This window comes from Amborella trichopoda, chromosome 2, assembly GCF_054954075.1.
Source record: "Amborella trichopoda isolate Santa Cruz 75 chromosome 2, AtrichopodaSantaCruz75HAP2 v2.0, whole genome shotgun sequence".
Classification (NCBI taxonomy): Eukaryota; Viridiplantae; Streptophyta; class Magnoliopsida; order Amborellales; family Amborellaceae; genus Amborella; species Amborella trichopoda.
In genome coordinates this window covers 56,276,340-56,301,251 of record NC_142337.1, presented here as the reverse complement: position 1 = coordinate 56,301,251, position 24,912 = coordinate 56,276,340, and the positions used below count along the sequence as shown (strand labels likewise).

Sequence of the window (24,912 nt, the reverse complement as noted above, 5' to 3'; positions counted from 1 at the left end):
CTTCATCTTTCGCATGTCAATTAATTGTTGGGCCTTCGGTACGAGCATGCCGTTCAAAATATTACCTAACTCCTTCTTTTCTTCAAACCTGGTCATCAACTGTACCCTTATTTCTTCACACATTTTAATAATCGCCTTCTCTCGAGCCGATAAAATCTAAGCATTGAAAGATTCGGCTATGTTCGAGGTAAGATGACTGTATCAGTTCCATCAATACCAATTAGTGGCCTGCATCAATTAACAAAACTCATAATGCATGGACGATAAGCAATAAATAGTTGTTTGAACCTGCCTTCGTCTGTGTGGATGCGAACTTCGGTTCCTGGGTTGGTTCTTTTGATCTTCTCAATATACAGGGGGAGGCCATGGTATTGTTGTTCATGTGATCCGACTATCATATCTCTAGCAACCTCTTTTCCTCGCCAAGCTTGCATGTAGGAAAGCCTGACCCCGTGATCACGTTGAACATCCTTTACAATGCCTTTTACTTTAATTTTTTGTTGGTCAAGAAGGTGGCATTTAATCTTTTTTGCCATCCAATCACTACGAGCTAGTGGCTGATGGACCCTTCCCATTGGACCACTCTATGTATGCTCCGTAACCATAAACTTCAATTTAAAGTATGTGATACTGCCAACTTATAAGCACTGCACTTGCCATGTGCATCCCTCTGCCTTGCAACTTGCCCACACCCATTCTAATTCACTTTTGTTAAACTTTAAAATAAAATTGTTGTGGATTGTAAAATCAACTAGATGATGCCGGTGTTCATTAACATTTTTTAAAAATTGCCTAACATTCAATTGAACCTCGTTACCAAGTTCTCTATATGGACTCTCTAGTAGTTCAATATCCTCCATATAACGCTCTGGTATGAACTCAGGGTTGGGTGCCACTTTAATGTTTTAATCTTGCTCAGGTAAAGCGTTTTGCCGACTGTTGACAAAAGATAGAGTGTAAGATGAAACAATAATTTCTGCACATATACTATTAAAATAAAGCAATTTACAGATGAAAAAATAAATTGTAGATATACCTATTCCTTGAAGATGGGCCCTCAGTAACAGATTATTGTTGTGGCTCGGCAATATATACTACAATTCTCGAAGATTCCCCTCCTAACATAAAAGATATATTTATATCATCACTAACATTAATCAAATCGAGCCCACTATATAGACTTATGTTGTAGTGTATAATAGCTAATTTGTTTGGATCACACTTGGTTAAATTAGCAAAATGACTTTTTAGTTCCTCCAAGGAACTATTCCCATTATACTTGGTGGCCTTCAATTTTCCTCCTTTATAAATAACACACCGTCATCTGCATTCATCTCAAATGACCCCCCATATCGAAATACCATTTGCACTCCCTCAGTAGCCATCGTCAATACTACTGTATTAAATGAATATCAAAATTTGTGTTACAAAAAATCAATACAAAAAAATACCAAAAATTGGGATATTTCTAACTCCTTTATGGTTCATAAAATCTGAGTATTACATAATAGATTGAAATAGTATACTACGAAAATTGTGAGTAATAAATATTAAACAAAAGAAAATAACAAATATTCACATAAACACAAAATAAACGACAAATTTTAATACAAGCAAACAAGTTTAACAATTATTTCTCCAAAATAAAGAATACAATGTATCAACATGATACAAACAATAAATAATTATATAAAACAAATAACTTCATCAATATTAAACAAGTTCCTTAAAAAAAATACACGTCCAATATTATTAACAAAATAAAATATCCTAAAAAATAACATATAATAAACTTCAATTAATCAACCGTAAAAAAAAAGAGTAACAACGGTACCAATCACATCCAAATAGTGAGTCAATCTCTTCAACTTTGTGAGTTACTGTATTAAGGGACAGTAAAGGGGATATGATTTCAATGATAAGTTTTTTCAACTTTATAAAAATAAAAATAAATAAGTTTCCGCCTGTATGTGGGAAATGTTGGCACGAAAAATTTCAGATGTTCAACATCCGAAAATCTCATAAATTCGGATGTTGAATATCCGAAAATGAGAAAAATCATTGTTTGAGTTGCGGCTATTTTTTAATGATGAACATCAGAAAATTGCAAAAATTCGGATGTTGAACATCCGAAAAAAGGCAAAGTTGTCTTTTTTTAAAAAAGGCGTTATGGTAGATAAAAAACGGACACGTGAGTTATAACGGAAACTATTGGTGCAACTGTAATAACATAAAGTATAACATATATGTATATAATTTTATCAAAATTATATGTAAGGAGAGACCAGCTATAAGTTTATGGAAACAGTTTATATAAGGTGTCAACCTTATACTATTGAAGTAAGGTGCACCTCAAAACTCCATTAGGCGAGAGTGTTTCGACATTGTAAAACCCTCCAATTGATCACCTCGACCTTAAGAAGTATGTAAATAAATAAAAAAATAATTTTAATTCCTAAAAATAGTGCATATTGTAACAAATTACTTAGACAATTTATTTTTTTAATATTTTCAAGTGTTTATAGATCTCCTGGATGATGTACTATTTTTTAAATATCAAATTTTAAATTTCATAGCTAAGGATAAAAATAAATTTTCAAGTTATCATAAGCTTTATGATACCAGAAAACCACATCTCTTGGCAATATTTAGAGGTGTACCATACTTGTATAGTATAGGAACTGCTCTTTGTACAAAGCTTATCCTAAGTTTATATGAGATAAATATATAAAGGATGTGGCCAAACAACACGTAATTCATTATCAGTAACTTTTTTTTTATTAGAACACTAAATTATCAGTGATAACAAATATATCCAAATAGGCTCTTAAGCTCATGATCAAAAGTAATAGAGAAGACTTATTGTCCTCCAAAATCACCCTTGAATGAGCATATTGAGCCCTTCTCCCTCCGGACAAAAAAAAGGAAAAGATTAAAATAGAATGATATATTATTTGAAATTGATTGCGCTTCTTTTTCCCCTTTGTATATAAGCTATTGGCCTGAGAACTTCAAATAAAATTTGGTCTCTTTATCTTTTTTTTTTTTTTTCTGGTTAATTCAGTGGGGAAGACAAGCCTCTATCCATTTTTTTAGATAGATTAAGGAGTTAGCTTTTTTTTTCACCAATCCATTTTTTTAGATGGACTAGGGAGTTAGCTTTTTCTAAATTTATCAGTGGGTGGTGTGAGCAGGATTGAAAACGTATAGGGGTGCTACCAAGAAAGAGAAAAGTTGTATCCAACATGGGATGAGTGATCTCTCAATGCTCTAGGGAAACTCTATCATTTATAAATTTACATAAGAAACTTATTTCATTAACAAGGAATATATTTGGCTTTGGTAAACCCCCAAAGGTTACCAAAGTCATTAAGAAATGATCCAAACCCCCTCATTTGATGGGTGACCACCACGTTCACCAATAATAGTTGTCACCTAAACCCACTACACATGAAATACACAATATTTCAACACAGTTTCATTGTCTATCTAAATGTTCCCCATGGACACGTCTTTCAATCTGAAACCACCACTCATCACACTGTACACTTTTCTGTGTATCGAAGTTTTTTGACATAATTTGTAAAGAATAATTGAATCCATTCAATTCATAACTAAACATTATTAAAAGATTTAATTGCATAAGGGTGTCGTTGCCTAAAATGTATAACCGTTCTTTCTTCCATAAATAAAACTTTGGTCCACCCCACCTATTCCATTATCGATTCAACCAATTATAGCTGCGCGCCACCCCCAATTTACACAGGAGAACGAAGTCTCCTATACACAATACTTGAATGATAAGTTTGAGTAATTTACGAAGGGAGAAAGTTTATATAGATCCGAGGCTTTAAACAATCAAATTAGAGCCCACCTCAAAAATTTAACTAGAAGAGGTTGTTTGATGCTCAAATATCCTCAAATTGATCATCTCGACATCACAATACATGGACATGAGAAAAAATAGATTTCAAGTTTTAAAAATAGTGTATCTTGTAATGCATTTTTTGACCGTCAATTTTCAAGATTTTCAAGTTTTCATAGATCTTCTGGATCTACACTAGTTTTGAAGTTTTACATTTTTTAATTGAATATAAAAATATATTTTAAGGCTATCACGAAGATTTCTTGTATTGAAATTACATTTCTCCACTGTATTTTAAGGTACACGTTATTTTGATTGTATAGAGCCTCGGCTTTATACAAACCGCACCATTTAAGAAATAGAACAATTACTTGGAACCACATTTCTCCACTGTATTTTAAAGTACACTTTACTTTGATTGTATAGAGCCTCGGCTTTATACAAACCGCACCATTTAAGAAATAGAACAATTACTTGGAATTTATGTGAGAGACTAAATTTAGGCCAAATGCAGTTGAGTGGTGCCCCACGTCTCAAGCATTAGATCAATGCGCTGCTGGAAAAGAAAATAGAGGTAGCGTGGGGCCACATAATAACATACATGCATGATGACATTATAATATCATTGCACTTGCCCTAATACGAATAAATGGTGTTGAGGGCAAAATATCTTGGTCCTGACCACCCGGCGATTTGGATCCGGGAAACCGATATGGACTGAGAATTGGTTTAGACCGAAAGCTATTAGCCTGATTGGTTCTTTAAAATCTTTTTTATATATATTTTTATTTTTTTTAAGTTTATCTAATATTTTTTTCGGTCTCTTTAAATCCCCGTAAATCTATATTTACTTTTTTAAAATTTTTTTAAAATTATCTATCTGATAATCTATATGCATCTAGGGTGGGCAGTCTGGCCATGAATCTAGGTTTTGAAACATTTGGAAAAGCTTCCTCCTTACCAAATAACGTTTTATCTTATCGAGGAAAAATTTCACAAAGATTTTTACAGATGAGAAGGCCCTTCTCAAAATATGCACACGAAAGAGAGAAAAAAAGCAATACTTGTGATGCAATATTGGGCGAAAATGACCAATTCCTAAATTTTGAGCAAATTATAAATGCACTCAACTAAGTTTGGTTATTCTCGTAGAGAAGTTGGGTTATTTCGATAATGACCGAGATTGCTGATTTATTCCCACTTAACTCTGTCTAAGAGTGTTTTTCAACATTTGACTTTACCATGTTTGTAATGCTCCTCCTAGAGCATACTGTACACTTGCTTCTTATAGCTAAAGTGCTGCTCAGAAGGATTTTCTCACTCCGAAGATGGAGCTTATTGATCTGATCTGGAATTTTGGGATACACTTTAAATTCACCTCATGTTTCACAAAAGAAAGACAATGAATTTCAAATTTCCCATAAGAGTAAAGTTGGAAGATTAAGTTTCTTAGCACTTCGATGTAGATTTTCATTTTCTCAATACTTAGATTGAGTATTCAATAGTTATTTTTTTTCTTTCTTTCTAGTTTTTGAGGCTGAGGAAGTTACATACTCAAATCTTAGGGTCCTGGAATTACTCCTAGGGCATTTTTGACTGCTGGAAGAGGGTCTGGCATGGACCCTTTTTCCAAAAATCATGGAAGATGCAACTTTCATGCCACAGTCCAAAAATGCGGCCATTTTAGCATAGAATGGCGCTTTTCCATATTTTGGCTTCTATAACCCCATAACAAACATCTGACCCCAAATTGGTGGAATTTGGGTTTTTCACTCCCAAAAAAATTCCACCAATCAAACATGCCCCTAGAGTTTTACCATAGGAAGAAAGCAGAGGTTATGGTCACCAGGCCCATATAATCTTTTAATTCTGTTAAAGTGTCACACATTATGGTGGCTTTTATAACAAAGCTTCATTTATTTGCCTTTCTATGAAAAGCTTCTCATTTATTTGCCTTTCATTTATTTGCCTTTCTATGAAAAGCTTCCATAGGAAATAAGCCCAAAGAACACAAAGTCCAGTGAGGTGTAAAGCTGGGGACCCTTTTTATACTTAAATGATAAAGGGAAGCCACAATGTTGTACACCATAGAGAGCATGTGTATGGGATAATTTACATGTTACATCTACAGGAACAAGAAGCAGGACTCCAAAATAAAATAAATTGTTAGTTTTGGGTTTGGTTTGGGTATTGGACTTTAGAGGTGCCAAAAGTAAGTCATGTAACCTAAAGATGATTTTGGTCATTATTTTTGGGAAAATACTTAGGTGAAGGCTGTGAAATTTTATTGGAGATTAGGTGAAGAATGAAAAGCAAGTAAAAGTCGCTTTAAAAAAAATGATGGGGCTTCATTTGTTAGCGCTTGACGATTTGTAATACTATACTCTAGGCTCAATTTCTACAAAGGGTAGGGCTTTTTCCCAATTGACTCACAAAAAAGAAGTGAAAGTCACTTTTAGAAGCATGCATTTATTAAACCCCATGTGACACATCGGCACATAAATGAAAGGATAATATATTTTCACTATCTCGGACAAAGTATAGGATAGGAGTTAGAGTAATTTATGTACGGATATTAAAACAAAAAGGAAAATATGGAAAGAGTCAATTTTTTCCTAAACATTACAAGGAAGATTTGTCCCTAGAGTTTATTTATTTTTCCCTGTCCTTCGTCAAACATAGGGTTGCATCATTGTGGCCTAAGGCCACTGTCAGAGTGGTCTGAGGATAGAAACCTCAAACAGGTGTTGATGTGGCCTAAGGCCAAATACAGAGTGGTTTGAGATCTGGGACCTCGGATCGTTGTCACTATGGCCTAAGGCCACAGAAAGAGCAGCCTGAGGTCCCCGGTTTAAGACCAGTATTACTGTGCCTAAGGCAATAAGAAGAACGGTCCAAAGTATTGAACCTCATATTGATGTCATTGATACAAATAAAAAATAATAAAAAGTAAAACTATGTTCGATGTTTGTAACATCGGACCGAGGGACAAACTAGAAAAAATAAAAAAACTACTGGAGCTACCGACCTTCCACATAATTTTAGGGGAAATTTTGGCTCTTTAATTATTTTTCTATTTGTTTTAGTGTCCGTGTGTAAATTACTTTAGGAAGTTTTTTTTTTTTTCTGATGATGGTATTATTTTAAAAACAAGTGAAATATTAAAATTTCAATCGCATTTTATTATACTGTTAATGTAGTTATTAAGAACAAATAATAATTTCGACAATTTTATCAAAAATTTAAATATTTGGATTTTGAATGTGCCTATTAAAATAGGGTGAGTTTAGGGCTAGTCACTTCCAAAATTCACTTTCGGCATATTTATCAATTCGATCTCCTGGACCTAAGGAGCCTTAAAAATCAATCATATTACTATTTTTTGGACCATTCATTTTAATTCTTAGAATATCATCTCATCTACATCATTTTTGGACCTCCAAATAGATAGATCGAAATGAATTTCGATAATTTGGTTATGTTTTTCCAAGTCCCAACTCAAAACCAGAGAGGGAGGGACATTCCACGATGTACAAATACTTTCTCATGACAATATTGCACATTATAACTTATAATTAATAGTGAGGTTTGCATAAGGTTGCCTCCTTATACTGTAGAAGTAATAGGCACCTCTAAAATTTGCTTAGAGATGGCATTCTTATGCTAGAAATCTTAAGATAAATTGAAAGTCTACTTTCATCCCTATTTGTAAAATTTAAAATTTTAAAAAATAGTACAATCGAGCAAGTCAATAAACACTTGAAAATCTTGAAAATATGTGGTCCAGATAACTTGTTACAAGATGCATTATTTTTTTAAAGTTGTTTTTTTTTTAATGTCTATACATCTCGAGGTCGAGATGCCCTAATTGGAAGGTTATCTAACGCCGTAATATTCTCTTGGTAGGAGTTTTGAATTGCACCTTACTTCAATAGTATAAGGTTCCAAACTTATATAAACTTTATCCTATAATTAATGAATTAAGAATGAACCTTGTTTAAAGAAAACCCCATACTTTTTTCTGAAATCAAAGAAAACCCCATACTTTTTAGATGAGGTTATAAACAAATAAAATCTTCCATAGAAAACATAGTTATTCCTGAGAAATAAAGGCACTTAAACATGGGATTTTGCTAACACAATCTGTTACAAACCATACTTAAAATACGTCTTTAATTACATAAATTATAGATGATCAAGGAACTTTGCAAGTTTCAAGCTTAAACATTATTCTTTTTTAAAAAATGTCCATTCAAAGACAAATTGGTGGCAAGGTTAGTTCCGGTCCCAAGTTCGATTCCGACCATTAAAGTACCGAACCATTAATAAAGGAAAAAATTCATGCTTTGAGAACGTTAGAAGGAATTAAACAAAGTTTAACTCAAGAAACTTTTAAACATAGTTATCAAGACCGGACCCAACCAGTGGTCTAACCGGTCAGATCATTCATTGGTGCTTTGGTTGATTTTGACTAGTTTGGTTGGCTAAACAAAGTGGATAACTCTTTTTTAAAATATTATATATTTTCAAACTATTATTTTTATTTTTTTAAATATTTTTAAAATCCGGTTAAACCAGTTCAACCAATGTTTAAACCAGTTTGAGTAGACCACACCCTCATTGGTTCGATAGTCGATCCAATTGTGATAAGCAACCTCTGCCATAGATGCGAGTGCTTTGATGTGAGTGCAGTCAATGAGCAAAGTCTTACTCTTATTAGTAATAAAATGAGCAACTTCTGCTATAGTCGCGAGTGCTTTAATGTTGCATATCAATTGGTGCGACTACTCTGCTAATGGACAGGGGGCTTCGTAAGAGCGAACAGTTAGCAAACCTAAACTCGAGAGCCAAGAAGCAACAGCTAGCAACATTGCTTTTATAATCTCACAATGACTTAAAAATAAATTGATTTTGCTTGAGAATCTTGCGATATTAATAATTAAGGATTGTATACAATAAGACCATTTACCTTTAGTATAGAGAGGTCACAATTACTTACAACAATCCGATGTGAAATTTGATGGCTTGGGTGTATCACAAAGTTCGAGAAATTTATTTTGGACTTTGAGATTGGCCAATGACATAAATGCTGCCACCGACTTTCACATTCAATAATTAAGATTAATTGTGACCACCTTGTACTAAAAGTAAATGGTCTCATTACATACTTTCCCTAATAATTAAGACTTTCTAAAAGATTTGAACAACATTTATCATTTAGCCCAAGAAAATTGCTGCACGTGAGTACAAGTGCTAGTGCCTCTCTGCACCTACACACATTTGCCAAATAATCACCTCAAATTAAGTGTTGTTTGACGACCTTAAATAGTGTTACACCCTAAAGAGTAGCTTATTTCCATTTTTGGATTTGACCAAGAGCTTATGAAGATGCCAACAACCTAGATAGATGCACACATACATAAGCAAATGCATGACATAAGACTGCATGTCTATATCCAGATGCATGAATGCATACCTGTGCATGTGAGAGGTGAATGTTTAGGTATAAACACACTTATTCAAACATACCATACATGCACATGCATGTGTACATGTGTAGGTTCTTCATTAGAAACATTAAAAGAAACAAAGGTTTGTTTTAATGTTTAAAAAAAGAAAAAGAAAAAAAAAAGAAGAGAGCTTGTTTTAGTAGTTATGTGGGCCTCATTAACTCTAACACATTCATAGCACTCCCAAAACTAGCACTCTAAAAAACCTGATACCCACTGTGCTTAATGAAAAGGCAATCCAAAGAGGAAAATAAATATTAAATCCCCAGTCATATTCTGCAGTATAAGGACTGAAGCACATTGAAAACCCACAACTCCAAAGAATTAGAAAACAAGAAAAGAAAAAGGATGGCGCCATGCTTTAAACTTCTCACAACCAGGAGAGGCTGGCTAGGGAATTCAGTGTACCATGAAAAGTTAACCCAAAAAGAATTATAAACATTAAATCCCCAACCAATGTGAATGCTTATAGTAAAAAAGCCAAGATATAATCAAATATCAATGCTAAAAAAATGATCAAAATAATGAAAAGAACCGCATGGTGCCTGCTCAGGACTTGTTATAAGGAGAGGTGGTGGCAAGGGTTCTCCACCGAGAGAGAGATGAAGGTGGTTTTGATGGCCATTGTTCTCTTTGGTGCTTTAGCTTTGGTTAGTTAGGAATGATGATGCCAAATAGTAAGCATATGCCAAAACAGCCTGAAACTTTCAACAGTGTTGAGGGAGCAATTGGTGGTATTATTCCAGGAATTGGGGGTGGAGGTATGTTTTGAGGGATTTATGGTCAACCTGGGCTAGGGTTTGGTGGGCCTCCGCTCGGGTTTGGTGTGCCTTGGCTTAGGCTCCAGTCAGGAGGTTACGGGATCGGTTTTGCGCCTTCGAACTATGGATTTGTCCCACGCCATGGCTCTAGGCCTGGAGGTGGGCATCCACGATGAAATTGTGCTTGCTTTTTCATGCAAATGAGGTATGTTTGTTTGCTCTGTAGTTTTAGGTGGGTTATTATTATGGTTCCTGATTTAGTATTACATTAATTAATAGAGGTTTGTAGGCAAATATATAGGAAAAAATTACAAAACCCCCTCAATATACACTATATATGCCACTTACCCCATCCAACTTTTTCTCTCACATTTTTACCCAAACAACCTTTATTCGCAAAAAAACCCCAACCCAAAAAGAACAAGAAAAAAAGACTAAACTACCTTTTTTTTCACATGCCCTTTTTCTCTCCTGTTTCCCATTTTTTAATTTACCCAATGCGCTCCGGCAGTCCCAAAGAACACTCCGGCAATATATGCTCGGGAGCCACAACGCTCTGACAGTGTAATAGGGCGCTCTAGCAGTGTATTCAGTGCTCCGACAGTATATGAACACGCTCCGACGGTACACCTTTTGGAGACATTTCGATCCGCAGTCTATAAAGGCCCTCCGACAATAGAGGCTCTGGACCCACGAAGCTCCGACAGTGTAATAGTGCGCTCTGGCAGTGTACTTCGACAATAGAGGCTCTAGAGCCACGACGCTCCGACAGTGTAATAGCGCACTTTGGCACTGTATTCAATGCTGTGGCAGTATATGAACACGCACCGGCAGTGCGTACGGTGATCCGACAATTCTTACAAAGCGCTCCGGCGTTCGATACATACGCGCTTTGGCAGTATGTTATAGACAATTCGCTTCGACAGTTGTATACTATGCTCCAATAATACGCTACTTGGGACTAATAGTTAGCATGAATTGATTTTTTTTGCGCGGGAAAGGCATTTTCATTCAAAAAATAACATCTTTTTATCTTGGGGTTTTTGCGAAAGGTTGTTGTGGGGAAAAAAAGTGAAAAACAAGTTTGGAGGGTGTAAGTTGCATACAAAATGTATATCAGTGTTTTTTTTTTTTTTTTAATTTTTCCCAAATATATCAATCCATATATCCTTAATTTATATATTCTATCATAAACAAAGTAGATATCTAATGGGGTAGATAAGTCGTAGTTTTGTCCATTATTATTATTCAATGTTAAAAGTTCTAAATATGAAATGGTATCAGTTTTGGTTTGTAGCATATTTATTTGGTATTATTAAATTCGGATTGTATCTTAAATGGGTACTATCTAGGATATAATTCTCTCATCAACCATATTGGTTTAGTACATTTCATTTCAAGACTGGATATTCTTAGCCATTCGCGCACACTGCGAGTGGTGTGGCCGTGGGTGGCATTCGCGCACACTGCAAGTGGTAGCCACAAAGTCACCCATCGCTCACACCTCACAGCAAACCCTAATATTTTTTTGCCCCTTTTTAAAACAAACCCTAATTTCTCCCTTCACTGAAACCCTAAATTCATCGCAACCTTTTCTGCCTAGAATCGGCCATTGAAGCTCCACTTCAGAGATCTAAGATCCCTTGGTTCGGATACTGGTGAGTTGACTATTCTTTAACTGTTATACATGTCTCTGATTTCTTTTTTGGTGAAAATTCTTAGGGTTTATTTATTTTCCTTTTTTTTTTTCTATTTTTTCTCCATCATTTGAAACTGTATTAAAAGAACTGTATCTCCATCATTGAAACTTTATTAAAAAACTGTATTAAAAGTATCATGATAGCATAGATATAGTTTTTATGGAATTACCATGAATTTTTACCTTCCTGGTTTTTTCATGATTATCTAAAGGATTTCATGAATTTTTTTTTCATATTTATCTCTTTTGTGATTGCTTTATCTTGTTTCTTGTAATTTTGTTATTGCTTTATCTTGTTTCTTGTAATTTTGAAGAGATGAGCTTGTTTTTTATATTTTTCTTGAATATTTACTATTTTATTACTATATTGTGTTCTGTCTCTGCAAATTCATTGGATATTCTTAGCCGTCGGTCGCATTTGCGGACACTGCAAGTGGTGGCCACAAGGTCACCCCATCGCTCACACCTCACAGCAAACCCTAATGTTTTTTTTGCCCCTTTTTAAAACAATCCCTAATTTCCCCTTCAGTGAAACCCTAAATTCATCGCAGCCTTTGCTGCCTAGAATCGGCCATTAAAGCTCCACTTCAGAGATCTAAGAACCCTTGGTTCGGATACTGGTGAGTAGGTTATTCTTTAACTGTTATACATGTCTCTGATTTCTTTTTGGTGAAAATTCTTAGGGTTTCTTTCTTTTCCATTTTTTTTTTCTATTTTTTCTCCATCATTGAAACTATATTAAAAAAACTGTATCGTCATCATTGAAACTATATTAAAAAAACTGTATTAAAAGTATCATGATCACATAGATATGGTTTTTATGGAATTACCATGAATTTTTACCTTCCTGATTTTTTTCATGATTATCTAAAAGATTTCATGAATTTTTTATTCATATTTATCTCTTTTATGATTGCTTTATGTTGCTTCTTGTAATTTTGAAGAGATGAGCTTGTTTTTTATTTTTTTCTTGAATATTTACTATTTTGTTACTATATTGTGTGTTCTGTGTTTGCAAATTCATTCATCGATGACTGTGGATGCTTGTGAAAATGGAAGAATTTCATGTTCTTTGTCTTGTTTTGATCTTGCTTTTATGGACTTTAGCTATTTCTTAAGATCTCGTGCTTGAACTATTTCTCAAGGATTGGGAATTGACCTCTGTTTTTCTAAGATTTCATACATTTCTTCCTAGTAATGATCAAATATAGGTAGATTTGAATGATATTTATTCAAGCTGAAAAGCTTTTATTGAATTTTAAATAATTTGTGTAGATCTTCTATATTGACCAAGTGATATTTGTTAGTTTTCCTTTTCATAAGATTTCATTCAAGAAATAATTTATATGTTGATTTTGTTGAATTATTTGCTTAATTTCAGGAAATTTATCTATTATCCTTTTCTCTTTTTTCCTGTAAATGATAATGTGAATATATATATATATATATTTTTTCTGGTAAATAAGCTTCAAACAAAGAAAGGTAAAATTAATGGAGTATAGCATTCTTCTTTCTTTCTCTTTTATCTTTTATCGAAAAATACATGGAGTATAGCTTATTTTCTCTTTAAAATCATGAATAGCTAATTACTATTTAGTCTTAATATTTTTAAGACAAAAGGTCACTATGAGAATTTGGATGAAAACATTAAAAATGTTTTATTTCTTATAAATGAAATCTTGAATCTGATTTTCAGATTTATTGGGAAAACTATCTGACTTTTTGGAATAATTCTCTGAAAAAGATTATCTTGACCAGATTATGGTCAAATAGGGGTTTCAAGTTTTTGTAGGCTTATTTTCAATTATTTTCAATATGCAGCATGATCATGATTTTTTTTAATTCTATTTTTTTTAATTCTATTTTTGAGATGTATTATTTCTTACAGTTTTCGTGCAGCAATAGTGATTATGATTTTTTTTTAATTCTATTTTTGAGATGTATTATTTCTTACAGTTTTCGCGCAGCAATAGTGATTATGATTTTTTTTTAATTCTATTTTTGAGATGTATTATTGCTTACCGTTTTTCCTGTAAGTGTCTCATTTACTAACTTGAAATCATCATACCAATTGGTATCATTTGTGAATTTTGAAATCGTCGTACCAAATTGGTATCATTAGACGTGAAATTTTATGTGAAATTGGAGTTTATTGTGAAATTTTATGTGAAATTGGGGTTTATTTTTGTAGGTGTTGTAATACAACAGAGGGCATATGGACATGGACAGCTATATAAAGAGGGCGATGGGTAAACTGGTTCGGCAAAGATGAAAAAAGAATTGGTTCGGCAAAGATGAAAAACGAACCACCATTGTAAAACTTATAGCATTTATAACAATATTGATTTATAACAATATTGATTTTGGTGAAATAGATTTATAACAATATTGATTTGGTGAAATATTACTCTTTTGGTGAAATAAATTGTGATTGTGATTGTGATTCCAGCGTGATAGATTTACCCATGATTATGGGTTTTAGTGAAATAAATTGTGATTGTGATTCCAGCGTGATAGATTTACCCATGATTATGGGTTTTAGTGAAATAAATTGTGATTGTGATTCCCGCTTAATAGATTTTCGCAATTTATGATTATGGGTGTTTATGAATTCTATTTTTTCTTTTTATGTATATAAAAATATATAATATTTTAATAACATGACTGGATTAACCTGTTTCCCATCCAAATAGGATGACTTAGGAACTGGTTAATCCGGTCATGTTATTAAAATATTATATATAAAGAAATAGAATTCATAAATATCCATAATCATAAATTGAGACACACTGAAATCACAATCACAATTTATTTGACTGAAAGATTAATATTTCACCAAAATCAATATAACTACAAATGCAATAAGTTTTACCTACCTTAATATAAAGATTCTTTTTCTCATTTTTGCCAATCTGTTTACCTCATCTCCCATCTCCAATTTGCTGACATTGGCTTTTTTATGAAACAAAAGGCTATGCATAGAGATATGGATGGTAACAGATCTCTCCCATCTCCAATTGGCTGACATTGGCTTTTTTATGAAACAATATGAAACATTTTGTGAAACAATATGAAACGAAAGGCTATGAATAGAGATATAGATGGTAATAGATCTCTCGAGATATGGATTGTAATAGATCTCTCTCTCAATATGGATTGTAATAGATCTCTCGAGATATGGATGGTAATAGATCTCTCTCAATAAGCAGGGGTTTCAGGGGATCTAAACGGAAACCCATTCCCATTCCATCCCATCCCAAAACCGGTTCAGTGCTAATTGATTCCTATTTTTATTCGTGATTCCCATTCGTGTTCGGATCAGACACACAGATCAAATCAGACATAGATCAAATTGTTGGTGGGTTTTAAGTAACAATAAATTCTGTGTTTTAAGTACAATAAATTCTTTAAACGCACTCTAATTTTGGATTAGGTGGGTGCTTGAGTCTCTTTGGCGGTTTTCTTGAGCTAGACTGACCATCTTGTATGTCCTTCTCATTTTCTCTTCTTCTCTCGTATTTATTCTTTTTGTCTGCTCTTTTTCTTATTCGAAATCTGATCTTGCCACGGGTGGATTTTAAGTCAGATCTGGTTACTAATCTCAACTCCAGTTATTTGATATTTATCTTGAATTTTTTTTCTTTGCTCTTCCTCTTTGTTATTAGGGAAATTATAAAACCTCTTATTTTGAATTTTCTACGTGTGGATTCTGTTATCCTTTTTTTTATTCATGCTATAATTTATGGCAGAAAGCATATAAGGTTGTGTTTTTTTTTTTTTTTCCATTCTACTACAATGATTTCATACTTCTTGTTTATTTTCTTTAGTTCCGGCCTGGTTATCGCCAAATCGCTCAAAAGGTTTTCAGAGGTAGGTTTGTAAATGTTGTTTTACAACCTCAAAACATTCGCAGAGGAAGGTTTTGTAAAAGAGGTTTTCGAGGTAGGTTTGTAAATGTTGTTTACAACCTCAAACCATGAGGAAGGTTTGTAGAGTACTTCTCACCTCTTTTGTCCATCAAGGTACTCTCTATACAAATAAGCTTTAAATGATATTGGGGACTTTACCTCTAAGATTGAAAACCAATATAGATTGGTGATTTTTGGAGAAATAAATGGGGATTTATACAAAGTGACGGCTTATGATTCATCTCAATACAGCCATCACTATTCATTGTGGGTGGCAAGAACATTCTTACAAATTCTCATTTTAGACCAATACTTGCTGCTACATACTCTGACTTGCAAGAATACTCTTAAAAATTCTCATTTTAGACCAATTCTGGCTGCTGCTACTCTGACTGGCAAGAACACTCTTAAAAATTCTCATTTTAGACCAAACCGACCAAACTTTTATGCTACATACTCTGACTGTGAAATAAGTGATCGACCATCAAGCAAAAATAGGCTTGGTGAAGTGGTAAGTTTTCCTAAACCTTATTTTCTATCTCCATGGATATGTCTCATTCATTTGGTACTATGGTTGCTGGATTTCTTATATATTTATGTATGAAAAACCAATTGATTTAACTCTCTCTCTAAGAAAATCCAATTGATTTAAATCTCTCTTAAAGGAAAACCAACTTATCACTTATTAATTTGTGAGCATGTTTTATGTTCTGTGTTTCTTTCTTTGTATGGGAAATTATGATGTATTAGAAGCGTTTGATTTTTTTTCTTTGTATGGGAAATTATGATGTATTAGAAGTGTTTGATTAATTTTTGAGAGAAACTTTTAGGCTAATCATAGCTGATTACACCAACCAGTTTCCCCCTTATTTTTTGTACTTCAACATTCATTAATGTACATTTGATGTTGAATTTCTTAGCAATGTTGTATGATAAGAACTGATAAATAGTTGCATCGACCTATACATTTGTTCACAACCTTTTTATCATGAAGGTGTAAGTGTATAATATGAGATAGCTACACAATCTAGTTTGTGTGTGATGCTTATGTATGTGAACTGTGAAACAGGTGAACTTCTATAGCGTCCATTTTACATATAGGCAAGATTGTGTAATAATTTGACGAGTGTTAAGAGGGTATCAGTCAGCCTAGAGCGATTCATGTTCGGACACTCTTTGGAGGGGTTATTACTGATTGATGTGATATGAGGACTACGCACGGCATTTTTTTTTCTTCTAAAAGATGTTAAAGAAAAATATGACTAGATGATTTGTAATTATAAGTTATACAATAATAATCATAATAGTTTACTACAAATTCTATAATAATATAATTAGAAAAATTATTCGGTGAGGCAATTGACTTATCGATTTATGTGTGTCCCCCTCTGAAATTCATCTTAAGGATGGATTTTGCAAAACTTTAATATTTGCTAATCTCAACTAGGAGGATTATCATGGAACTGGAATTTTCCGTTTTTCAAAAATAGAAATGGCGTTTTTTTATTTTTTAATACATATTAAAGTAATTTTAACAACGATAAGTAAAGAGGGGATGCTTATAAATAAGGTTTGTGCCTCTCTTAAAATCTTATATAGGCTGTTCTCTCAAGCTTTTACTTAAAAAAAAATAATCCAAAATCGGCTACATTGGAGTTAATTCTTTACATAATTCCTTCTTTGTCTATCCAAACCTTGCAGAAGTTAGAAGTTGATTTGAATTCTCTTGAAAGGGTACTCTCTCTCTTTCTCACAGTCTTCATGTAGTTACAATCTCACAAGTTAAATATAGTATATAATAGTTTAAGTGTAATTATATAGTATAAAAGAATACTTGGTATTTTTTGGTTTTGTTATATAATACATTTGCAGGTTGCACATGTTATCAGATGGATAAAATGGCAATAGATCATGAGTTTCATGGTGGCATGAATAGGACTAGCCATTGTTTTAAAACCTGGATCAGTGGGGTTGTTCGTCCACCTCAAAAATAACGTGGAGACCACTAATTGTCAGGGTTCAAAAAACGCTTAGGTGGCCTGCCTGGCGCCCAACGCCTAGGCGGGCATTCAGAACCTCGGGCGTCCCACAATTAAAAAAAAAACGAAAAATGCCTAACCCGCTTGGGCGCCCGTCAGGCCCGCTTGGGCGCCCGCCTGGCCTGCTTGGGTGCCCGCCTGGCCTGCTTGGGCTCTTGCCCAGGTACATCAGCCTGGGCGCCTGCGTAGCCCCCTTAGGTGCCCGCCTAGGTACATTTGCTCGTAGACCCTGGCGGGCAGATTTTTGGCCCAGGCCTAGCCCTCCTACGCGCCCGCCTAGCCCGCCTGGGCGCCCGTTCAGGTACATCCGCCTGTGTAGGGCCTCCTGAGTCTAGGCGGGTGGATTTTTGGTCCTGGCTCCCTCTATGGTCCAGGCGAACCGTTTTTTAAAACATTGTTAATTTTGATCAATGTTTTTATTCTTTACACCTACATTTTTTGTTGGATAATAACAATCCCACTGGTATATAGTTTAAATTTATAATTGAATAGGGCATATAAACTTACCAAATCTTTTGCATGCTTTTGAATCTTGATTTGAAATCACGTGCTTTTAATATGACAATACTTTGGAATAATATACTTCTATTGTGACAAGTTTTATTTTTTATTTTTGTGCTATAAAAGCCTTTCAAGCATATCTCTCTTCGTAAATTCCAGCTAATTCGTGAGGCCAAATTAAAAAACCGGAGAAAAGTGGGATGGGTGGTGATTCTGGATTAAAAAAAGGGCCGCAGAGTGGGCTCTTTGTATAATGTTTGCAAAAATAAATGTGACCCATTATGTAATAAAGGCATCAAAACCTTGTTTGTATCCAATTTTTCCAATTTTTGACTTTAGGGAGATTTGTTTTTGGAATAATTTGCGAGCTCATCTAATTTATTGATCATTGTACTCTATCTATATTCATTTATTCTTTTGTTTTAAATTGGAATTAACTTCATAAAACCTTTTTATGCTTAATGCATTTAACACACGTGCAAAAAGCACATGCATTTGACTAGGGTTCTCAATGGCAACCGTTATCACAGATCTCTTTTTCTGTTTTTGGTAATTTTGTAACTAGGAATGTTACTTCTCTTGAATGTGAAAATTTATATGTATGTATTTATAAGACCATATTCCCAGATTAAAAAAAAAAGATAAAAGTCGAGAAGAGAATTTTGATAATCCATAAGACCATAATCCATATTTTTCATACAATGGTAAAACAGTAAAACCATACAAGCATACACTGATAGTCTGATACATTGTAGACTCTACATACAAAAGTTAGATTGTAGAACTAGAAACTAGAAAGTTGAAACTAAAAATAAGAAAAAAAAAATATACAGAAATTCATAAAATATATAGTCTTGGACACAATAATCAACGCTTAACACAACAGTCAACAGTCAACACTCAATACCAAGAGTCTTTAGTTATCATCATCAAAAGAAATAGGGTCAGTTTCATCATATGCATTGGAATCGAGGCCATCATCATCAAAGTCATTTCCCTTTTTAATATAACTCTCGTCCTTCTCTATTTTTTTTGAATCTGCCTCTTCCTCCTCTTCTTCTACCTCCCTCTTACTAGTATGTGCAGATGATGCCTTAGGAGTCTTGGCTGTTCTACCTTTTTCTATCTTTTTGTACTTCTTTGAACTCAAATATTGTATAATTTCCTCCCTGGTAGCTTCAAAAACATTTTTAAACGGGGCAACATCCCTCTTAATATCGGCAAGGTATTTTTTAAACCGGTAAATGCCCCGTATTAGTATCATTTCCACAATAATTATATTTAATAGGATTTTTGTCATTCGGATTCTAGTTATAACCATATTTTCAACTTGAATCACCACTTCTAGAAGAACCTAGAGAAGATATTTCTATAGAACAAGGCTCATTTTCGTCATTTTCTGGTTCTTTTAAAATTAGAAGTTGTCTAATCTTATCCTGAATAGCTTTAGGAACCTTTTTACAAGAAGCAACATTCCTTTTAATACCAGCAAGGTGTTTCTTGAATCGGTTAATACCCCTACTTGTATCTTTTTCATAAAAATTACACCTTATACAATTGTTATTGTTTGGTTTTGGATTATAACCATACTTCCAAACCTGATCACTTGTTTTAGAAGTAGCAGAAATAGATCTATTCCAATGACAAGGATTTTGTTTTTGTTTTTGTTTTACTAAACTCAATATATTGTTTAATCTCTTTTTTGATAGCTTCAGGAACATTTTTACAATGGGCAACACCGCCCTTAATACTGGACCTATTTATTTTCCCTTTCGTATCTTTTCACAAAAATTGCATCTAATGCAATTTTTGTAATTTGGATTCGGGTTACGTCTATATTTTCAACCTGGATCTTTACTTCGACTAAATCATGAAGAAGACATCTCAAAATAAAACAAGCATTCTAAAAAATAAATTTTTGCACTTACTTTGATTGCTCGAACTCCAAACTCCTGCCTTTGAGATTTTTTCGGGTGCTAAAATAATAAAAAACACCATCGAATAGGATTATAAAACTCTAAAACTAAATCAAACCTACCTGGGTGATGTTTGGATCCGTTTTCCGTAACTTTGAGAAGCATTCGATCCAATGAAACTTATAAAATTTAGTTTTTCTTGAGATTTCTTTCTCTCTTTGTGATTTAGGTTTGAAATGAACATAAAACTCATCCTTCAAACCCTTTATATTTTTTAAAAAATCAATACAACTAAAAAACATTTCGCCCAAGGTTGGGCGATGTGCACCCGCTTAGGTGGGTTCGTACTGCACGGGCGCCTAGGGACTGCCGCGCAGTTTGTCTGCCTAGGCTTGCCCTAGGCGCAGTAGGGCTGGGCGCTGGGTCGTGGCCCCCCATTGTTGGGCGCTGTGCGCCCTCCTAGGCGGTTCCCCAATTTGTCCGCTAGGCTTGGGCGACGTGCCCAGGCCTTCTGGACTGCCTAGGCACAGGGCGGTCTGGTTTTTTGAAAACTGAATCTGGTGATGTTATTAAAATATTATATATATATATATATATATATATATATATATTATATAAATAAGAAATAGAATTCATAAACACCCATAATCATAAATTGTGCAAATCTAGTACACTGAAATCAATATAACTACAAATGTTATAAGTTTTATACGTTAATATAAATGAATGGTGGGGTTAGTTTTTTCATCTTTGCCGACCCAGTTTACCCCATCTCTACCATTGGAATTTGCAGAATTGGCTTTGTTAATGACGAACAAAGTCCCACCTAAAAATGATTATGAAAATAAATTATAAAAAAAATTGAGAACTTTAACACCTAAATAAAAATATAGTAAAATAAAAAATTCTAGAATACATGCGGAGCACTTTTGCTTGGTGAAATGTTTAATATTTGCAAGGATGTCACAAATTTTCTGGTTACAAGCCAGCCAGCAATTTTATGTAAAATAAAGAAATGTTATAACATGCCGAAGATAAATATAAATCAAAAAAAATATTTGAGCTAAAAGTATAAGGAGAGAAAAATATAGAGGGAGATATGGAGATAATTAAGGGTGAGTCTGGAGAAGGTTTTTCCCATGTCCTCAATATTGATCTTCAGGATATGATAGAAATAGTAGGATAACAAATTGGCATTTTAGAATATTTTCATCCCATATCAAGATTAAGAATTAAGGTGGGAGATCATCGAGTATATAGAAAGACCTATAGATAGAAAATTGAGAAGAGATATTGTTAAAGATGTCGAGAGATATGGATTGTAATGGATCTCTCTCTCAATAAAGCGGGGGTTTGAGGGGATCGTAACGAAAACCCATTCCATCCCAAAACCGGTTCAGGGTTGATTGATTCTCATTTGCATTTGTGATTCCAATTCGTATTCGGATTAGAGATACAAATTAAATCATTGGGTTTTAAGTACAATAAATTCTTTAGACGCACTCTGATTTTGGATTAGGAGGGTGTTTTGAGTCTCTTTGGCGGTGTTCTTGAGCTAGACTGACCATCTTGTAAGTCCTCTTCTCCTTTTCTGTTCTTCTGTCCTATTTATTTTTTGTCTGCTCTTTTTCTTATTTGAAATCTGATCTTGCCACGGGTGGATTTTAAGTCGGATCTAGTTACTAATCTCAAGTCATATTTCCATTTGATATTTATCTTGAATTTGTTTTTCCTTACTCTTCCTGTTTGTTATTAGGGAAATTATAAAACCTCTGATTTTGAATTTTCTACATATGGATCCCCTTATACTCTTTTTTATTCACGCTATAATTTATGGTAGAAAGGATATGAGGTGGTCTTTTTTTTTTTCATTCTAGTGTGATTTCATACTTCTTGTTTATTCTCCTTAGTTCCGGCCTGGTTATTGCCTAGTTCGGCCTGGTTATTGCCTAGTTTGGATGTACCCAAAATTAGAATATTTTTTAATTTCAAAAAAAGAAAAAATTGAGATAGATTTTTTTAGCTTCCCTTGTCGCCTTCCCTCTTTGAGTCGCACTTACAAAAGCCTCTCTCCCGCTCCCAAGTCTCACAACTATTTCGTTCTCTCATCAAATTGCTCAAAAGGTTTTCAAAGGTAGGTTTGGAAATGATGTTTTACAACCTCAAAACATTTGCAGAGGAAGGTTGGTAAAGGACGTCTCACGTCTTTTGCCCATCAAGGTACTCTATAGAAATAAGCTTTATATGATATTGGGGACTTTACCTCTAAGATTGAAACCAATATAGATTGTTGATTTTTTGATAAATAAATGGGGATTTATACAAAATGATGGCTTACGATTCATCTCAACACAGGCAGTGGTACAACCATAACTATTCATTGGGGTGGCAAGAACACTCTTACAAAATCTCATTTTAGACCAAACCTTGCTGCTATACACTCTGAGTGTGAAATCGGTGATTGACCATCAAGCAAAAATAGGCACAATCTTCGTCATTAAAAATTCTGTGAAATCTGCTTTGGTGAAGTGATAAGTTTTCCTAAACCTTAATTTCTACCTACATGGATATATCTAATTCATTTGGTACTATGGCTACTTGATTTTTTTTTTTTTTTATATATAAAAGAAAAATCAACTGATTTAAATCTCTCGAAGAAAAACCAATTGATTTAATCTCTCTCTCTAAGAAAAACCAACTTATCACTTATTAGTTTGTGAGCATGTTTTATGCTCTGTCCTTTTTTCTTTGTATGGGAAATTGTGATGTATTCGAAGGGTTTGATTAATTTTTTGAGAGAAACTTTTAGGCGAATTACTGTTGATTACATCAACCATTTTACCCTTCATATATTGTACTTCAACATACATTAATGTACATTTGATGTTGAATTTCTAGCAATGTTGTATGACAATATTCTGAACTCATAAATAGTTGCATTGACCCATACATTTGTTCACAACTTTTTTATCATGAAGGTGTAAGTGTATAATATGAGATAGCTGCACAAAATCTAGTTTGCGTGTGATGCTCCTGAATGTGAACTATGATTTATGTGAACTTCTATAGCGTCCATTTTATATAGAGTCAAGATTGTGTAATCATTTGACATGTGTTAGAGGGTATCATTGAGTCTAGAGATGTCAGAGCAACGCCCTACCTCTCAAGATCTAACCAAGGCAAATTGAAGTGCAACTCGTGATGAATTTATGGTTGAATAATTGAAAAAATTATATTTTGCTGGAAAGCGGTCTGATATTAGATGGAAGAAAGAGGATTGGAGGTTTGTCTTGGATGCATTTAATAACAACTTTGATGTTCAAAACACCGTACAACAATTAAAAACTGCTACATTTAAGAAACAATATTTTATTGCGAAGAAACTTATTAACCAAAGTGGTTTCGGTTGGGATGACCATGCACATGTTGTAACTGCTTCAAATGGTGTGCAGGATCGATATCTGCAATTAAGTTTTTAGTGTTCATTTGAAATTCTTTATTTTTCTTTGGTTGTAGTAGGAATTTATCTATGCAAGATACTTTGGAAAGCTCACATATCTAAGCAAACAGGGCCATCCTGAAGCAAAACCATTTAGAAAGGCGAGCTTTCCCCTTTATGATCAACTTGCTTTTAACTTACCATACTAGTAGAAGGTAAGGCTTTCCATTGTATTAATAATATTTATTTAATTTTATTATATTGCAATACAATTCTCATTAGAATATGACATTTTATGCCTATAGGTAAACATGCCACAGGGAAAAGGCAATTATCGACTGTTCGTCAAGAGTCAATAGAAGATGACATAAGTGAACCTAAAATTGAGCAAAGTCCACAATCAGACCCACACTATAATGCAAATGAGAATGATTTGAGCTTTTCAGATGATATGCCTATGGACCCCCTTGAAAGGAACAAATGTCATGCTCTTGTAAAATTAATTCCACATGTCTAGCCCTGCAAGTAGATTAGCAGTAGCTGTTGAAAATTTAGTCAGGGCAAACATGTCAACCTCTTAAATAGTACAAAAGGCTACAGAAAATGAAGAGTTTTCATATAATAGTGCTTGATAGAATTGCAGCAGTTGGAAGGCTCAAGTCAAAGTGAGCGTGTGCAAGCAATAGATTTACTTGCTAATGAAAAGGTGGCCATCGCATTTATGACTCTCGAAGGAGAACTTTGTTTGGATTGGCTGCGTTCTAAATGTCACATAGTAGAGTAGACATCCATTTTGTATTTTTAATTTTTTTTTTTGTGTGGGGACTGTTAATTAGTTACTTAAAGAACTTCCTAATCTATCTATGACTTTTGGACCTGAATTTGTTTAGTAACATGAATAAAATGTTTGCTGATTTTTAAATTTACATATTTTGTCATTTTTAGATCATGCTGGTAATAGAGTTCACATGATTTTCAACTCTGATGATGGAATGAGCTTTGGTGAAGGTTAGAAGATGCTTGTTTTATATTGCATTTTTGTAACAATATTTAATATAGAATGCTTTTTTCTGTTTTTAAAATGAGTTCTGTTAAATTAATGACATACAAATCCGACAACCTGGTTTTAGAGTGAGAAAGAAGCCAATGGTGAGTATTAATAGTGGTGGGTCATCAGAATTTGGCATTGTAAGCTCATTATAGAGTGAGAAATTTAGTTTCTTAGTCTACACTAAATCAATCTTGGTTTTTGTTCTGGATCATTTGGTTGGTTT

At 33.8% G+C, this 24,912-nt stretch overlaps 1 long non-coding RNA gene across 2 annotated transcripts; it reads left to right on the top strand.

Moving 5' to 3' along the window:
• Nucleotides 1-11,382: 11,382 nt before the first annotated feature.
• Nucleotides 11,383-24,564, top strand: LOC105420421 (uncharacterized). 2 transcript variants are annotated; one of them, XR_002280468.2, is made up of 4 exons: nt 11,383-11,794; nt 14,027-14,828; nt 23,719-23,853; nt 23,944-24,564. It is a non-coding gene; the product is annotated as an uncharacterized LOC105420421 (long non-coding RNA). The 2 variants fall into 2 exon arrangements; XR_966574.3 differs by lacking the exon at nt 11,383-11,794 and having other exon boundaries at nt 14,539-14,828; nt 23,770-23,853.
• The last annotated feature ends 348 nt before the right edge of the window (nt 24,565-24,912 follow it).